We start from the raw sequence: 20,230 nt of genomic DNA, 5'->3' as shown, positions 1-20,230 counted from the left end.
TGTGAACCACATATTCAGGATGCGATCACACCCCTGGTCGTGGCATGGGTGTCATTGTAGTGGATCTCTGCGTCTGTCTGTGGCCTCCGGATAGGCGTCATCAGCCACGACTGCAGCAGATGACCCCTGTCACCCTGGAGCCAACCCCCCCCCCCAGCCGTGGGGCGCCTCAAAGAGGCCAGGAAGGGTCGAATGTGCCAGGATGAAGCACGCTGCTCGGGTATCTGGCACAGACATGCATTATGCACATCTGGTGGTCACAAACCCGCTGCTCGCTTATCGCGTTAAAACCCTTTGGATTGTGAGGATTAATATTTTAAAAGTGTGAATTTGAAAGGACAATATTGCCTTCTCATATCTTTCTGCCCAGGTGTTATAAAACGTGACTTTCTCATCGGGTTGGTTGATGTTGTACACTGAAAATGTTCCGGATAGAAATATCTGCATCTGTATCTCTACCAGCCTCTGTCATTCTGCGAGAGGGAAGATCTCCAGTGAGTAACAACTGGTCAAAGTCGAAAAGAATTGAGAATATTCACAGCAACTTGTGTTCATATCACACCCCTCACTTTCAAATCTCTGAAGAAATGTTGTGAATATTCAGTTAGTTACATATGTTTCTGATCCTCTTTGTGTACAGTCCAGCACTGAGTTAATTACAAATAATTACAGATTCAAAATCAGTAGAGACACCCATCTCCTGTCCACAAAAATGTATATCCCATTGGCATGATCTTATATAACACTTTTAAGGTAGCACTTCAAATTGAAACTGCTTGTGTCGAGATTTATGGAATTTTCCAGTTGTCTGTCATGGATTGGTTAACTAATAGGAAGCAGACTTCCGGGTGCGGCGATGACCAGCTGAGTCGCACGTTTCGGCAGCTCCCGGTGAAACGGACTTTTGGGCTCTTGATAGGAGCCCCAACGGCAATTTTGACGGCTAAAAACACTGTGCGGTAAACCAGAAGGGAATCCCCCCCTGGATACGGATGAAAAAAGGAGGAGAAAGTGGCCGGATTGCAGTGGATCCTTTAGAACAGCGGCAAGGAAGGCAAGCAAAAACCAAGATGGCGTCGGAAGGTGGCAGTTTAACATGGGGCCCTGAACAACAAGAGTTCTTGAAATGCTGTGTGGAAGAGATCAAAAAGGAAATGAAGAAAGAGCTGTTGGCCCCGATACTACAGGCGATCGAAGGGCTAAAGGAGGAACAAAAGACCCAGGAGCGGGAGCTTCGGGTCGTGAAGGCAAAGGCAGCCGAGAATGAGGACGACATACAGGGCCTGGTGGTGAAGACGGAGATGCATGAGGCACATCAGAAACGATGTGTGGAAAGGTTGGAGGCACTGGAGAACAATGCAAGGAGGAACAACCTGAGGATTCTTGGTCTTCCTGAAGGTGTGGAGGGAGCGGACGTCGGGGCATATGTGAGCACGATGCTGCACTCGTTAATGGGAGCGGAGGCGCCGGCGGGTCCGTTGGAGGTGGAGGGAACATACCGAGTGATGGCGCAAGGACCGAGAGCAGGAAAAATTCCTAGAGCCATAGTGGTGAGATTCCTCCGTTTTAAGGATAAAGAAATGGTCCTTAGATGGGCAAAGAAAACTCGGAGCTGTAAATGGGAGAACGCGGTGATCCGCGTTTATCAAGACTGGAGTGCGGAGGTGGCGAGAAGGAGGGCGAGCTTTAATCGGGCCAAGGCGGTGCTTCATAAAAAGAAGATAAAATTTGGAATGCTGCAACCGGCAAGACTGTGGGTCACATATCGAGGAAGGCACCACTACTTTGAGACGGCGGATGAAGCGTGGACTTTTATTGTGGAAGAAAAACTGGAATGAGCGGGTTATTAAAAAGAACGTTTGAACAAAGTGGTGGGGCGAATGTGGGGGCCGAAGAGGGGGGTTAAAAAGGGGGGAAAGAGGAGTTTTATGTACTAATCCTGCGATGTGGTAACTTTTCTCTCTTCCACAGGTGGTGATGGGGGGAGGAGGGGAGGTGGAGGAGATGGGGCGTTGGCCATTGGGGGCGGGGCCAAGGGAGAAGCGCGGGCTTGGTTCCCGCGCTATGATAATCATGGCGGGAATAGAGAAGCAGGAAGGAGGGGGCGTCGCACGGTGCGAGCCGGGGTCACGGGGGGAAGCCGAGGTCGGCCAGAGTTTGCTGACTTCTGGGAGCAACATGGGGGGAGTAATTACGCTAGCGGGGGATCTAGCGGGGGGGGGGGGGGTGGGAGGGGGGAATTACTGGGTTGCTGCTGCTGGGGAGAGGGGGGAGCTGGTATGGGAGGGGATGGGCGGGGGGGCACCGCCTGGGGGAGATACAGCTGCGTGGGAACCGGGTGAGGAGCTGGAAAAAGGGGATGGCTAATCGACAAGGGGGGGGTAGGAAGCCCCCCAACCCGGCTGATCACGTGGAACGTGAGAGGGCTGAACGGGCCGATAAAGAGGGCACGGGTACTCGCACACCTTAAGAAACTTAAGGCAGATGTGGTTATGTTACAGGAAACGCACCTGAAACTGATAGACCAGGTTAGGCTACGCAAAGAATGGGTGGGGCAGGTGTTCCATTCGGGGCTAGATGCGAAAAACAGGGGGGTGGCTATATTAGTGGGGAAGTGGGTAATGTTCGAGGCAAAGACTATAGTGGCGGATAATGGGGGCAGATACGTGATGGTGAGTGGCAAACTACAGGGGGAGACGGTGGTTTTGGTAAACGTATATGCCCCGAACTGGGATGATGCCAATTTTATGAGGCGTATGCTAGGACGCATTCCGGACCTAGAGATGGGAAAGCTGATAATGGGGGGAGATTTTAATACGGTGTTGGAACCAGGGCTGGATAGGTCGAAGTCCAGGACTGGAAGGAGGCCGGCAGCAGCCAAGGTACTTAAAGATTTTATGGAGCAGATGGGAGGTGTAGACCCGTGGAGATTTAGCAGACCTAGGAGTAAGGAGTTCTCGTTTTTCTCCTATGTCCATAAAGTCTACTCGCGAATAGACTTTTTTGTGCTGGGAAGGGCGTTGATCCCGAAGGTGAGGGGAACGGAGTATACGGCTGTAGCCATTTCGGATCACGCTCCACACTGGGTAGACTTGGAGATAGGGGAGGAAACAGGAGGGCGCCCACCCTGTAGAATGGACATGGGACTAATGGCAGATGAGGGTGTGTGTCTAAGGGTGAGGGGGTGCATTGAAAAGTACTTGGAACTCAATGATAATGGGGAGGTCCAGGTGGGAGTGGTCTGGGAGGCGCTGAAGGCGGTGGTTAGAGGGGAGCTGATATCAATAAGGGTACATAAAGGGAAGCAGGAGAGTAAGGAACGGGAGCGGTTGCTGCAAGAACTTTTGAGGGTGGACAGACAATATGCGGAAGCACCGGAGGAGGGACTGTACAGGGAAAGGCAAAGGCTACATGTAGAATTTGACTTGCTGACTACGGGCACTGCAGAGGCACAATGGAGGAAGGCACAGGGTGTACAGTACGAATATGGGGAGAAGGCGAGCAGGTTGCTGGCACACCAATTGAGGAAAAGGGGAGCAGCGAGGGAAATAGGGGGAGTGAGGGATGAGGAAGGAGAGATGGAGCGGGGAGCGGAGAGAGTGAATGGAGTGTTCAAGACATTTTATAAAAAATTATATGAAGCTCAACCCCCGGATGGGAGGGAGAGAATGATGGGCTTTTTGGATCGGCTGGAATTTCCCAAGGTGGAAGAGCAGGAAAGGGTGGGACTGGGAGCACAGATCGAGGTAGAAGAAGTGGTGAAAGGAATTAGGAGCATGCAGGCGGGAAAGGCCCCGGGACCGGATGGATTCCCAGTCGAATTCTATAGAAAATATGTGGACTTGCTCGCCCCGGTATTGACGAGGACCTTTAATGAGGCAAAGGAAAGGAGACAACTGCCCCCGACTATGTCTGAAGCAACGATATCGCTTCTCTTAAAGAAGGAAAAGGACCCGCTACAATGCGGGTCCTATAGACCTATTTCCCTCCTAAATGTAGATGCCAAGATCCTGGCCAAGGTAATGGCAATGAGAATAGAGGAATGTGTCCCGGGGTGGTCCACGAGGACCAAACTGGGTTTGTGAAGGGGAGACAGCTGAACACGAATATACGGAGGCTGTTAGGGGTAATGATGATGCCCCCACCAGAGGGGGAAACGGAGATAGTAGTGGCGATGGATGCCGAGAAAACATTTGATAGAGTGGAGTGGGATTATTTGTGGGAGGTGTTGAGGAGATTTGGTTTTGGAGAGGGATATGTTAGATGGGTGCAGCTGTTGTATAGGGCCCCGATGGCGAGCGTGGTCACGAATGGACGGGGATCTGCATATTTTCGGCTCCATAGAGGGACAAGGCAGGGATGCCCTCTGTCCCCATTATTGTTTGCACTGGCGATTGAACCCCTGGCGATAGCGTTGAGGGGTTCCAAGAAGTGGAGGGGAGTACTTAGAGGAGGAGAAGAACACCGGGTATCTTTGTATGCGGACAATTTGTTACTATATGTGGCAGACCCAGCGGAGGGGATGCCAGAAATAATGCGGATACTTGGGGAGTTTGGGGATTTTTCAGGGTATAAATTGAACATGAGGAAAAGTGAGTTGTTTGTGGTGCATCCAGGGGAACAGAGTAGAGAAATAGAGGATCTACCGTTGAGGAAGGTAACAAGGGACTTTCGTTACCTGGGGATCCAGATAGCCAAGAATTGGGGCACATTGCATAGGTTAAATTTAACGCGGTTGGTGGAACAAATGGAGGAGGATTTCAAGAGATGGGATATGGTATCCCTGTCACTGGCAGGGAGGGTGCAGGCGGTTAAGATGGTGGTCCTCCCGAGATTCCTCTTTGTGTTTCAGTGCCTCCCGGTGGTGATCACGAAGGCTTTTTTTAAAAGGATCGAAAAGAGTATCATGGGTTTTGTGTGGGCCGGGAAGACCCCGAGAGTGAGGAAGGGATTCTTACAGCATAGCAGGGATAGGGGGTGGCTGGCACTACCGAGCCTAAGTGAGTATTATTGGGCCGCTAATATTTCAATGGTGAGTAAGTGGATGGGAGAGGAGGAGGGAGCGGCGTGGAAGAGATTAGAGAGGGCGTCCTGTAGGGGGACTAGCCTACAGGCTATGGTGACAGCCCCATTGCCGTTCTCACCGAGGAACTACACCACAAGCCCGGTGGTGGTGGCTACACTGAAGATTTGGGGACAGTGGAGACGGCATAGGGGAAAGACTGGAGCCTTGGGGGGGTCCCCGATAAGAAACAACCATAGGTTTGCCCCGGGGGGAATGGATGGGGGATATGGAATGTGGCAAAGAGCAGGAATAACGCAACTGAAAGATCTGTTTGTGGATGGGAAGTTCGCGAGTCTGGGAGCGCTGACCGAGAAATATGGGTTGCCCCAAGGGAATGCATTCAGGTATATGCAACTGAGGGCTTTTGCGAGGCAACAGGTGAGGGAATTCCCGCAGCTCCCGACACAAGAGGTGCAGGACAGAGTGATCTCAAAGACATGGGTGGGGGATGGTAAGGTGTCAGATATATATAGGGAAATGAGGGACGAAGGGGAGACTATGGGAGATGAACTAAAAGGGAAATGGGAAGAAGAGCTGGGGGAGGAGATCGAGGAGGGGCTGTGGGCAGATGCCCTAAGCAGGGTAAACTCGCCGTCCTCGTGTGCCAGGCTAAGCCTGATTCAGTTTAAGGTATTACACAGGGCGCATATGACTGGAGCACGGCTCAGTAAATTTTTTAGGGTGGAGGATAGGTATGCGAGGTGCTCGAGAAGCCCAGCGAATCATACCCATATGTTTTGGTCATGCCCGGCACTACAGGGGTTTTGGATGGGGGTGACAAAGGTGCTTTCAAAAGTAGTAGGGGTCCGGGTCGAACCAAGCTGGGGGTTGGCTATATTTGGGGTTGCACAAGAGCCGGGAGTGCAGGAGGCGAGAGAGGCCGATGTTTTGGCCTTTGCGTCCCTAGTAGCCCGGCGTAGGATATTGCTAATGTGGAAAGAAGCCAAGCCCCCGGGGGTGGAGACCTGGATAAATGACATGGCAGGGTTTATAAAGCTAGAGCGGATTAAGTTCGTCCTAAGGGGGTCGGCTCAAGGGTTCACCAGGCGGTGGCAACCGTTCGTCGAATACCTCGCAGAAAGATAGATGGAATGGAAAAAAGAAGGCAGCAGCAGCAGCCCAGGATCGGGGGTGGAGGGGAGGGGGAGGGGGGGGGGGGAGGAGGAACCAGAAGGACTCTCAGTGTTGTTAATATATACTGTATAATATGTATAGGTCGTTGCTACAGATAATTATATATTGGACTGTTAAATTATATTTTTGGAGAGTGTTACTTGTGATAAGGCAGTTGCCAATTAGGGTTAGTTTTCATTTTTGTTATTTATTATTTATTCATTTTCTGTTTATAAAATAGGTCATTGTTATTTGTGTTGTTATAATATTGTGTAAAGGATGCACAATGTACTGTGTTGGTTGACCAAAAATTTTCAATAAAATATTAAAAAAAAAAAAAACTAATAGGAAGCAAAGAGTGGTGATTAATGGGTGTTTCTCTGGTTGGCAATCAGTAGCTCGTGGTGTCCCTCAGGGATCAGTGTTGGGCCCACAATTGTTCACAATTTACATGGATGATTTGGAGTTGGGGACCAAGTGCAATGTGTCCAAGTTTGCAGATGACACGAAGATGAGTGGCAAAGCAAAAAGTGCAGAGGATACTGGAAGACTGCAGAGGGATTTGGATAGTTTAAGTGAATGGACTAGTGTCTGGCAGATGGAATACAATGTTGACAAATGTGAGGTTATATATTTTGGTAGGAATAACAGCAAAAGGGATTATTATTTAAATGATGAAATATTAAAACATGCTGCTGTGCAGAGAGACCTGGGTGTGCTAGCGCATGAGCCGCAAAAAGTTGGTCCACAGGTACAACAGGTGATTAAGAAGGCGAATGGAGTTTTGTCCTTCATTGCTAGAGGGATGGAGTTTAAGACTGGGGAGGTTATGCTGCAACTATATAAGGTGTTAGTGAGGCCACACCTGGAGTATTGTGTTCAGCTTTCGTCTCCTTACCTGAGAAAGGATGTACTGGCACTGCAGGATGTGCAGAGGAGATTCACGAGGTTAATTCCAGAGCTGCGGGGGTTGGATTACGAGGAGAGGTTTAGTAGACTAGGACTGTACTCGTTGGAATTTAGAAGGATGCAGGGGGATCTTATAGAAACAAATAAAATTATGAAGGGAATAAATAGGATATATGTGGGCAGGTTTTTTCCACTGGCGGGTGAAAACAGAACTAGGGGGCTTAGCCTCAAAATAAGGGGAAGTAAATTTAGGACTGAGCTGAGGAGGAACTTCTTCACCCAAAGAGTTGTGAATCTATGGAATTCCCTGTCCAGTGAAGCAGTTGAGGCTCCTTCATTAAATGTTTTCAAGGTGAAGAGAGATAGTTTTTTGAAGAATAAAGGAATAAAGAGTTATGGTGTTTGGGCGGGAAAGTGGAGCTGAGCATGATCTCATTGAATGGCAGAGCATGCTCGAAGGGCCAGATGGCTTACTCCTGCTCCTTGTTCTTAAGTTCTTATATTAAGGGTTTGGATGAAGATTTCAGGACTCTTTTGTTTTGCCCACTGTTAATTTAAGTGTAGAAATTTCTAAAGAAAGAGCAAATTTGCTATTATATGTAACACATTTCATGACCTCCGAGAATCCATTGGTGTTATCCAACTGATAAATTTCTTTCACAAGTGTAATTATTGTTGTTTGGCTGGCAAAGTCAGCAGCTGAGCATAGCAAGATTCCATCAGTAATACCAAGCTAAGTGACAAATGTTTAAGAGTTTTCAGAAGTTTCCCCTCTGCACAAATTCCCATGTCACTTGGGTGCTGAGAGGGAAGTACTTTGGTAGTTGATTAAAGGCTGTATTTGTGGTATAGGATGTGAAGGCTGGGCAAGTGTGCCTTGGCTTACCCTGCCCGCCTTTGTGAAGCCATTGAATCTCACTGAATGGTAGTTTGTGAGGTGGTGGAGTTGCTCTATTTGCCTTTACCAAGTCCCTCCGAACAGCTTGAATCGCCCTCGTATGGGCCTTCCTGTGAAAACCTACAGTGTCACACATTTGACTTCCACCTGACATTTGCCTTTTACCATCTCACTAATATCTCCTTACAGTTTTTTTCACTTTCCTAGAGAATTAGGCCAGCTTTCATTTTGGGACCATTTTGCAAATTTAAACTTCATTTGCTCTGCACCTTCATCCAAATCGTTGACATTCACAAGGAAAAGAATTGGCTCCTGAGCTGATCAACACGAGATCCATGTCCAGTCACTCTGAAAAATTGAGCTTAACGCATACTCTGTCTTTACTCTGAACTAGTCAACCTTCAATCTGTTTAGCTATCCCCTCCCTAATTTCTCCATTCATATCTCACTTTAAGGAATTAACCTCAGCCAGCAGCTAAAAGGGCAGGGGGGTTAGTTGGTTAACTAATTGTTTTCGGGTTGAAGAAGGGATTGTTAAATGTTAGTTAAATATGTGCAATGTAATTTATGTCAAAAATAATTTTGAAAAAGCTCATTAAAATATTTATATTTATTGCCTCAATTACACCTTCTCAAAGAAGATAGCAGTCGACAAATATTTCACAGATAACACATTCTACAACTTGATCACAATGAGACAGATAAACATTCCTTGTGATTGAACGGAGGCAGATACACTCTGTCTCAAGACTATAAGGAAAGATTTTAATGTATGAATATTGACTTTTCCATAACTACATTACATTAAGACTAAGAAAGTAGAATAAACACAAAACAAAGCCTCTTCCTGAGATTGCTGTGTTTACTGCTGGTTTTTTTTTGTTCTGTTTGTGTTAATGGATATGGGCTGTGTCTCAGAAACACTCATTTTTATTTCTCGTTGCAGATCTGCATTCATGTAAACTGCACCCGGGCAGATCCTCACCGTGTTCACTTCGATAAACTGATCCAATGTTTTGTGCTCATCTGCTTCGGAAGGAGGCGATGGAATGATTAGGGGACAGAGGTATGGACAGTTAAAGACAGCGTGTGAGTTCAGAGTTCTGAATATTCCCACTTGAACACTTCTCCAGATTGCACCATCTAATCAGAAAATTGTGGGATCTTGGACACAAATGGAGGCCACTCCATTTTGCATATTCCAGCCCTTTCAAAGAACTACCTGATTCATCCCACGCCCTTTGTCTGAGGCCCTGCAATTTTTCCACTTTTCAAGTATTTATCCAATTCTAGTTTGAAAGTTACTATTGAGTTTGTTGCCACTACTCTTTCTAATAGTGCAGTACACTGACGATGATAACAATAATTGCGTTCTGGATTAAAAATGTTCTACTTACCCTCCTGCTTTTCTTCCCGCTAATCTCCTTAAATCTGTATCTCCTTATTTACACTCACAAAATCCTTCTTAATTTTGAGCACCTCCCTTTCTGGTCTAAGGAGATAAATTCTCTAACACCCCCCCGCCATGTAACATCGTCCATCATCCCGAGTATAATTCTAGTAAATCTGATCTTCATCTTGCGCACAGTCTGGACATTATTCCAAAAGTACCCAGGGCTGCACAAAATATATATATATATATATAGAACATAGAACATAGAACAATACAGCGCAGTACAGGCCCTTCGGCCCACGATGTTGCACCGAAACAAAAGCCATCTAACCTACACTATGCCATTATCATCCATATGTTTATCCAATAAGCTTTTAAATGCCCTCAATGTTGGCGAGTTCACTACTGTAGCAGGTAGGGCATTCCACGGCCTCACTACTCTTTGCGTAAAGAACCTACCTCTGACCTCAGTCCTATATCTATTACCCCTCAGTTTAAAGTTATGTCCCCTCGTGCCAGCCATTTCCATCCGCGGGAGAAGGCTCTCACTGTCCACCCTATCCAACCCCCTGATCATTTTGTATGCCTCTATTAAGTCTCCTCTCAACCTTCTTCTCTCCAACGAAAACAACCTCAAGTCCATCAGCCTTTCCTCATAAGATTTTCCCTCCATACCAGACAACATCCTGGTAAATCTCCTCTGCACCCGCTCCAAAGCCTCCACGTCCTTCCTATAATGCGGTGACCAGAACTGTACGCAATACTCCAAATGCGGCCGAACCAGAGTTCTGTACAGCTGCAACATGACCTCCTGACTCCGGAACTCAATCCCTCTACCAATAAAGGCCAACACTCCATAGGCCTTCTTCACAACCCTATCAACCTGGGTGGCAACTTTCAGGGATCTATGTACATGGACACCTAGATCCCTCTGCTCATCCACACTGTCAAGAACTTTACCATTAGCCAAATATTCCGCATTCCTGTTATTCCTTCCAAAGTGAATCACCTCACACTTCTCTACATTAAACTCCATTTGCCACCTCTCAGCCCAGCTCTGCAGCTTATCTATATCCCTCTGTAACCTGCTACATCCTTCCACACTATCGACAACACCACGACTTTAGTATCGTCTGCAAATTTACTCACCCACCCTTCTGCGCCTTCCTCTAGGTCATTGATAAAAATGACAAACAGCAACGGCCCCAGAACAGATCCTTGTGATACTCCACTTGTGACTGAACTCCATTCTGAACATTTCCCATCAACCACCACCCTCTGTCTTCTTTCAGCTAGCCAATTTCTGATCCACATCTCTAAATCACCCTCAATCCCCAGCCTCCGTATTTTCTGCAATAGCCTACCGTGGGGAACCTTATCAAACGCTTTGCTGAAATCCATATACACCACATCAACTGCTCTACCCTCATCTACCTGTTCAGTCACCTTCTCAAAGAACTCAATAAGGTTTGTGAGGCATGACCTACCCTTCACAAAGCCATGCTGACTATCCCTGATCATATTATTCCTATCTAGATGATTATAAATCTTGTCTCTTATAATCCCCTCCAAGACTTTACCCACTACAGACGTGAGGCTCACCGGTCTATAGTTGCCGGGGTTGTCTCTGCTCCCCTTTTTGAACAAAGGGACCACATTTGCTATCCTCCAGTCCTCTGGCACTATTCCTGTAGCCAATGATGACATAAAAATCAAAGCCAAAGGTCCAGCAATCTCTTCCCTGGCCTCCCAGAGAATCCTAGGATAAATCCCATCCGGTCCCGGGGACTTATCTATTTTCAGCCTGTCCAGAATTGCCAACACCTCTTCCCTACGTACCTCAATGCCATCTATTCTATTAGCCTGGGGCTCAGCATTCTCCTCCACAACATTATCTTTTTCCTGAGTGAATACTGAAGAAAAATATTCATTTAGTATCTCGCCTATCTCTTCAGACTCCACACACAATTTCCTATCCCTGTCCTTGACTGGTCCTACTCTTTCCCTAGTCATTCGCTTATTCCTGACATACCTATAGAAAGCTTTTGGGTTTTCCTTGATTCTTCCTGCCAAATACTTCTCATGTCCCCTCCTTGCTCGTCTTAGCTCTCTCTTTAGATCTTTCCTCGCTACCTTGCGATAATACATTTTCTTTAAAAAAAATAAATTTAGAGTACCCAATTCACTTTTGTGGGTTGTGTGGGTTAGACCCACGCAGACACGGGAAGAATGTGCAAACTCCACACGGACAGTGACCCAGTGCCGGGATCGAACCGGGGACCTCGGCGCTGTGAGGCAGCAGGGCTAACCACTGTGCCACCGTGCTGCCCTGGGCTGCACAAAATAATTAACCTCATGCCTCACTGGTGATTTATAAAAGCCTAACATAACTCTCCTGCAAAATCCCAGCGGTCAGACCCATTAACAAGACAGGCCTCACCTCAGGCACATTTATCAGTTTTTGTGAAGTTCTCGTCTTACTAACCGAGATATTTACTGTGACTCCGAAGGACAAAAGACAATGAAAAATGCTCGAGTCTTACCTTACGGATTGTCGTTCTGCAGGAATTAAAGGCTGACTTTCAATGAGATAGTTGTGTTTGTGGGCCCCCTGCTCTGGCCTCACGTTACTGAATTGCGAGAGGCTGCAGCAGATAATTATTCCATTTTACAAATTTTAAAATTAAAAGGATGTCCCGAAGCGTGGTACATTGGCGAGAACATGCAGACGCTGCGACAACGAATGAACGGACATCGTGCGACAATCACCAGGCAGGAATGTTCCCTTCCAGTCGGGGAACACTTCAGCAGTCAAAGGCATTCAGCCTTTGATCTCCGGGTAAGCGTTCTCCAAGGCGGCCTTCAGGACGCGCGACAACGCAGAATCGCCGAGCAGAAGCTTATAGCCAAGTTCCGCACACATGAGTGCGGCCTCAACCGGGACCTGGGATTCATGTTGCATTACATTCATCCCCCACCATCTGGCCTGCGAAATCCTACCAACTGTCCTGGCTTGACACAATTCACACCTCTTTAACCTGGGGTTACCCCATCTCTGGATCTGTAAAGATTTAATCACCTGCTAATGCTCGCATTCCAAGCATTGTCTGGCATCTTTGAATCTGTCTATATATATGTTTCTGGAACATACCTCTTCATTCACCTGAGGAAGGAGCAGGGCTCCGAAAGCTAGTGACATCGAAACAAACCTGTTGGACTTTAACCTGGTGTTGTAAAACTTCTTACTGTGCTCACCCCAATCCAACACCGGCATCTCCACATCACAAATTTAAATGACCAAGTTGGAAATAACCAGATGGAGCGGGATTCTCTAGTCCCCAAGCCGCCTGTTTCTCGGTCGAGCACTGTTCGCTAATAATAATAATCGCTTATTGTCACAAGTAGGCTTCAATGAATGTGGTGAATGTATTCACCATAGTATAAACTGTCTGTTTAGTAATGTGGCCTCTGATCAGGAAATAGTAATACGATCTATCACCATGTATTGTACAGGAGCCCCGGTGGGCTCCGCCCCCTCCCCGGGGCTGTATATAGACCTGGCCACCTGTGGGTGGCACTCATTGTTACTGAACTCACAGGCAGGCAAGTTCTTGGTTAATAAAGCCTCTGTTCACTCGTTCTCATTGTCTTGCAGTGAATTGATGGTACAACAATGAAGTTACTGTGAAAAGCCCTTAGTCGCCACATTCCGGCACCTGGTCGGGCAGGCCGGTATGGGAATTGAACCTGCGCTGCTGGCATTGTTCTGCATTACAAGCCAGTTGTTTAGCCCACTGTGCTAAACCAGCCCCTAGTGGCAGGATCCTCCCCTCCCTTCGCTTGTCAACAGGAATTCCCATTGTAATCACCCCACCCCGCCAGGAACCCCATGGGCGTGGCTGCGCTGCCGGCGGGAAAGGTGAATTGGAGAATTCCAGCTGTCCGGATGCAGAAAGGAGGCTCCTGTTTGAATAGGAGCAATTAGCTAACTAAACCCATAAGACTCAGGAGGCTCTTATAGGTGAATAAACAAGGGTTTATTGAAGTCATAGAAAACGGCCGCTAAAGCAGCGTACAAACACAATGGGCACGATCTTCCCAAAAGGGAACAAAGTTCCCGAGCGAGCATGTTTAGCCACGTGTTTTCCGGCATTCGCAGTGCCGAGACACACATGGCTCTTCGACACGACTCATGTTGTATAAGGGGCCTGAACAGGGAATGCCCGGCCGAGGCCGCACATAGCCCCACTTTGTACAGTGGGGAGCTCCGCTTGTCAGAACTCCCCATTGTAGCGAGAGATCGGGACGGCCTCCAACACCAAGCAACCCCGGCCCGATTGTGCGCGCGCAAAAAATGCCAGCTTGGCACCTTGGCAGTGCTAACCTGGCAGTCTGGCAGTGCACCTGCCAGCTGCAGTGCCACCTGGGCACCTTGGCAGTACCAGGTTACACCAAGGGTTTGAATCCCAAAGCCTCAGGACCCCGGGAACCTGCACATTAGAGTACTGCCTCGCTCTGACGTGCAGATTTACTAAAACGTGATCCCGCCCATTGTGGGCTGGATTCCCCTTGCAACGTCTCGTGAGATTGCGTTGAATCTCGCAAAGCATTGCGAGCCAGGTAGATCCTACGAGCGGAGTCTCCCGGCTTTCAATGGCCATGCTGCGCCACAGCGAGCTGCTTTTCCAGCGCAGAATGGTCGGAGGATCGCGTCCAATAGTTCCCCATTGAGACTACCAGAATTGCAGTCTCTGGCTGGGCCAGCTTTTAAGTAGCATGGTAACGAGCCCTAGCTGGACGGGCTTCCGCCCGCTAGCGGGGAAACTTGTATTCCATGGGATCAATTAGGATATCCCTGTGGGCCTTGTAAGGGTTATTACACCCCTCCCCAAAGTCTGAAAGTTCCCCTCTCGTGGCCAACTGAGGGGGCCTGCTTCACTACTTTGCGTGTGGCTATGCCTTCGCCAGTGATGGGGCAAGTCATTGATTGCCTTTTATGTGATGAATTACGGAGGGTCACGATTGGAAGCTCGGCCCCGGTCATGGCATCGTCCAGAAGTGCTGATGCTTCCATGTCGGTGTGCAAGGCCGTGTCGTCATTGCCCTGTTGGTCTGGACGCTGGACCACGGTGTGTTGTGCCTCTTAACTGTGTGGCAGTATGGGGGCGGTGGAGGCACTGATTTGCCTGGCATGGTTTGCTCTGAGGCGGGTTCCCTGCCCTTGAGGTGGTCCATGTGTTTCCATATGCTCTGCTCTCCGGTTCTAGCTATGTATGAAATGAGACCCTGTTCTCTCCAGCAGAACTCCAGGGACCCAGTGGACACCGTCCCCGAAATTAAGGACATGGATGGTGTCTCCTGGTTTAAAGCATCTCTCAGGCGTCCGGTGGTCATGGTACGTCTTTTGGAGGCCCTGTATTGTCTCTACTTTCCTGCCTAGACTTGGAAATGTCAGACTCCAGGCAGGTTCGTTGGCGTCGGCCTATTTACATCTTTGCCAGTGTTCTCCTGTTGTGATATGAGGCAAGGTCCAATAATGGAATAGGAACCTTGCCAGCCTTGTATCAAGGAAGCCCATATTCTGATTCCTCATTGCTTCTTTGAATATTTGAACTGCTCGCTCTGCCATACCATCTGAGGATAGGTGGTACGGAGCAGTCCAGATGTGCCTTACCCCATTTCACCAGTACTTCCGATATCCCATGGGTACTAAAGGAGTGTTGTAATTTCTGCAAGGGAGTTATCGAGATGGTGGTGGGCATCCGGTGCATGTCCAGCCACTTGGAGTGGGCGTCTACGAGGACCAGAAACATGGACCCTGTGAAAGGCCCGGCGAAGTTGGTCTGCAGATGCACCCAGGGTTACCCTGGCCATTCCCAGGGATGGAGCGAGTCTGACGGAGGTAGCTTCTGGAGTTCCCGGCACGCCAGGCAACGTTTTACAACGCTGTCAATGTCACCATCAATTCCACGCCACCACACATATCTCCTCACTGGCGTCTTCATCTTCAAGGTCCCAGTGTGTCCTCTATGCAGGTCACTCAGGGTTTTCCATAGCTTTTCATGGTGGAGCGAGTCAAAGGTCATCTTGCAGTCTCAAAAAATTACCCACAATTCCGTGTCATTTTGACATACTGTTGTGTTCACACCCACTTCTGCCGTTCTAACAAAAACAGATGCAGAATACTACTTGACTCCAGAACTATACAATTGTGATAATTAAACAACAAATGGGAGGAGGAGGCTCCAAGGGCATCCCTATTCCGACTGATGACCAAAGTGCCAAATGGATAATACAATTCATTTTCATTCTGAGCAATCCACCATGAAAAACCTCCAGCCAATTAGATACGCTCGATATGACATTGAGAAACAGCTAACCATGCTGGATACTGCAAAGACTCCCGGCCTCACTAACACCCCGACTGTTGTGCTGAAGATTGGTGCCTCAGAATTAGTCACACCCTTAGTCACGATGTTCCAGTACAGCTGACGACATTGGATTCAACCTAACAATGTGAAAAATTGCTCAGGTAATACCTGGCCACAAGAAGCAGGACAAATATAACCTGGCAAATTACCACCTCATCAGTCTGCTACCTATCATCAGTAAGAAGTCTTGCAACACCAGGTTAAAGTCCAACACGTTTGTTTCGAATCACTGGCTTTCAGAGCGCAGCTCCTTCCTCAGGCGAGTCTGTGCTCTGAAAGCTAGTGATTCGAAATACATCTGTTGGACTTTAACCTGGTTTTGTAAGACTTCTTACTGTGCCCACCCCAGTCCAATGCCGGCATCTCCACATCATGGCTATCAACAGTAAAGTGATGGAAGGTATTGTTGACTGTGCCATCAAGTGACACTTACTCAGCAATAACTTGCTCACTGATGCTTAGTTTGGATTCCGCCACTCAGCTCCTGACCTCACTACAGCCTTGGTCCCAACAAAGACAAAAGAGCTGAACTCCAGAGGTGAGGTGAGAATGACTGCTCTTGGCATCAAAGCAGCAGGTGTAGCATAAAGTGGTAAAATTGAAGTCAATGGGAATAATGGGGAAATCTCTTCACTGGTTGCAGCCATACCTGGTACAAAAGCAGATGGTGTAGAATCCAACAGATGTGAAACACTCATAGGACGCACGGTAGGATACATCAAAAAGGATTTGTTAAGATATACAACTAAACTCCCACGCCCCCAAAGGGTCACCCTCCCTGACCTGCACCCAGGGCAGGGTTTTTATACAGTGTAGCCTTCCCTGTTAAGCGTAGCGTAGCTACTCCCCGTATAAGGCAATATCCTTGTAAACCACATCTGTACCCTCTCCAAAGCATCCACATCCTTCTGGTAGTGTGGTGACCAGAATTGTACACAGTATTGCAAATAAGCCCTAACTAAGGTCCTGTACATCTGCAACATGACTTGCCAATTTTTGTATTTTATGCCCCGACCGATGAAAGCCAGCATGCCGTATGCCTTATCCACATGCATTGCTGCTTTCAGTGATTGGTGGACATGCATGCCCAGATCTCTCTGCCTATCAATACTCGCAAGAGCTCTACCATTTATTGTGTAATTCCTACATGCATTGGATCTTCCAACGTGCATTACTTCACATTGTCCAGATTAAACTCCATCTGCCTTTTCTCTGCCCATGACTCCAACCAGTTTACATCATGCTGTATCCTCTGAAAATCCTCTTCACTATCCGTAACTCCACCAATTTTTGTGTCATCTGCGAACTTACTAATCAGACCAGCCACATTTTCTTTTTTTTTTAATTTAGAGTGCCCAATTCATTTTTTTCCAATTAAGTGGCAATTTAGCGTGGCCAATTCACCTACCCTGCACATCTTTGGGTTGTGGGGGCGAAACCCACACAAACACAGGGAGAATGTGCAAATTCCACACGGACAGTGACCCAGAGCTGGGATCGAACTGGGATCTCGGCGCCGTGAGGCAGCAGTGCTAACCCACTGCGCCACTGTGCTGCCCTCAGCTACATTTTGTTCCAAGTCATTTATGTACACTGCGAACAACAAAGGTCCCAGAACTGACCCCTGTAGAACGCTGCTAGTCACAGCCTTCCATTCAGAAAAGGACCCTTCTACTGCTACCCTCTGTCTTCTGTGAGAAGCCAGTTCTGTATCCAACATGCTCGTTCTCCTCTGATTCCATGTGACTTCACCTTTTATACCAGTCTACCATGAGGTACCTTGTCAAAGCCTTACTGAAGTCCATGTATACAACATCTACTGCTTTTCCCTTTTCCCTCATCTATCATCTTTGTCACTTCTTCGAAAAACGCGATCAAGTTAGTGAGGCACGACCTCCCCTTCACAAAATCAAGCTGTCCATCGCTAATAAGTCCCTTTATTTCCAAATGTGAGTAAGTGCTGTCTCTAAGAATCTTTTCCAATAATTTCCCTACCACTGGCGTAAAGCTCACCGGCCTATAATTTCCTGGATTATCCCTGCTGCCCTTCTTAAACAATGCAACACCATTGGCTACTCTCCAGTCCTCTGGAACTTCACCTGTAGCAAATGAGGATACAAAGATTGCTGTCAAGGCCCCAGCAATTTCCTCCCTTGCCTCCCTCAGTATTCTGGCATAGATTCCATCAGGTCCTGGGGACTTAACTACTTTAATGCTTTTTAAGATGTCCAACACTTCCTTTTTATTAATATCAAAATGACTCAGAATATCTGCACACTCTACCATATACTCCTCATCCACCAAGTCCTTCTCTTTGGTGAATACTGAGACAAAGTATTCATTTAGTATCTTGCCCATTTCCTCTGGTTCCATACATAGATTCTCTCCAATATCCTTGAATGGACCAACCCTTTCTCTAGCTACCCTCTTGCTCTTTACATATATATAAAACACCTTATGATTTTCCTTAATCCTGTTTGCCAACGAAATTTCATGACCCCTAACTCCTACCTTAAGTTTCTTGCTACTTGCTTAATATTCTTCAAGTGCTTAATCTGTCCTAAGCCCTTTAGACCTTACGAATGCTTCCTTTATCTTTTTGACAAGGTTCATAATATCCCTCATTATCCAGGGTTCCCTATACTTGCCACACTTTTCTTTCATCCTCACAGGTACATTCCGGTCCTGAATTCTAATCAACTGACATTTGAAAGTCTCCCACATGCCGGATGTTGATTTTCCCTCAAACAGCCTTGCCCAGTCAACACTCTCCAGATCCTGCCTAATGCTGTTGTAATTAGCCCTCCCCCAGTCTAACACCTTCACTTGAGGACTACTCTTGTCCTTATCCATAAGCAGCTTAAAACTTACAGAATTCTGATCACTGTTCCCGAAATGACTCCTACTGAAACTTCGATCTCTTGGCCGGGCTCAATCCCCAGCACCAGGTCTAATGTGCCCCCTTCCCGAGTTGGCTATTTACATATTCTTTCAAGAAACCCTTCTGGATTCTCCTTACAAATTCTGCTCCATCCATGCCTCGAGCAGTAAGTGTGTCCCAGTCAACATAGAGAAAGTTAAAATCACCCACCACAACAATCCTATTGTTTATGCATCTTATCAAGATCTATCTGCATATCTGCTCCTCTAACTCCCGCTGGCTGATAGGTCTGTAGTAAACCCTCAATATTGTGACAGCACCCTTCCTATTCCTGAGCTCTACCAGATTGCCTCGCTGCCTGAATCGTCCAAGGTGTCCTCCCTCAGCAGAGCTGTGATATTCTCCTTAACCAATAATGCAATTCCCCCACCCCTTTTGCATCCCCCTCTATCCTGCCTGAAGCATCTAAATCCTGGAATGTTTAGTTGCAAATCCTGTCCCTCTTTCAACCAAGTTTCTGTGGTAGCAACAACATCATAATTTCACGTACTAATCAAGCTCTAAGTTCATCTGTCTGACCTGAAATACTCCTCACAATGAAACTAATGCACTTCAGCCCACCAGCCCCGCTGTGTTGACCAACCACTCCCTGCCTGCTCTTCCTCTTAATCTTATTGGCCTTAGTCTGTAGCTGTCCCTCAGTTATTTCTCCTGCTGACCTACTGTTCTGGTTCCCAACCCCTCTGCCATAGTAGGCAGTTCAATCTGTTTCTCTCCCTTCCACTTTTCTCCTTATTAGCTTTTGTTTCTATCTCCTCTTTATTAACCTCTGACTTCCTGCATTGGTTCCCATCCTCGTGCCACATTAGTTTAAACCCTCTCCAACAGCACTAGCAAATAATCCAGTCCTGCCCAGGTGTAGACCGTCCGATTTGTAATGGTCCCACCTCTCCCAGAACCGGTTCCAATGTCCCAAAAATCTGAATCCCCCACTCCTGCACCATCTCTCAAGCCACACATTCATCCTGTCTATCCTTTCATTCCTACTCTGACTAGCATGTGGCACTGGTAGCAATCCCGAGATTACTACCTTTGAGGTCCTACTTTTTAGTTTACCTCCTAACTCCCTAAATTCAGCATGTAGGATCTCATCCTGTTTTTTTACCTATAGCGTTGGTGCCTATATGCACCACGACAGTTGGCTGTTCACCCTCCCCCTTTAGAATGTCCTGCAGCCGCTCTGAGACATCCAAGACCCTTGCACCCGGAAGGCAACCTACCTTCCTGGAGACTCGTTTGCATCCGCAAAAACCCCTGTCTACTCCCCTTACAATCGAATCCACTATCACTATAACCCTACCACTCTTTTTCCTTCCCTCCTACACAGCAGAGCCAGCCATGGTGCCATGAACCTGGCTACTGCTGCCTTCCCCTGGTGAGCCATTTCCCCGAACAGTATCCAAATCAGTATACCTGTTTTGGAGGGAGATGACCTGCATTGCCTTCCTACTCTTCCTCTGTCTGGTGGCCCTGACTTCAG

General features: G+C 47.6%; 1 pseudogene; it reads right to left on the bottom strand.

Moving 5' to 3' along the window:
- LOC140393465 (methyltransferase-like protein 27) overlaps positions 1 to 472 on the bottom strand; it is a 46,009-nt pseudogene extending 45,537 nt beyond the window's left edge.
- Positions 473 to 20,230: the final 19,758 nt, after the last annotated feature.

The sequence above is a fragment of the Scyliorhinus torazame genome, chromosome 17 (assembly GCF_047496885.1).
Source record: "Scyliorhinus torazame isolate Kashiwa2021f chromosome 17, sScyTor2.1, whole genome shotgun sequence".
NCBI classification, from domain to species: Eukaryota; Metazoa; Chordata; class Chondrichthyes; order Carcharhiniformes; family Scyliorhinidae; genus Scyliorhinus; species Scyliorhinus torazame.
The sequence above is the reverse complement of the archived record's forward strand: the minus strand, read 5'-3'. Positions and strand labels throughout refer to the sequence as shown.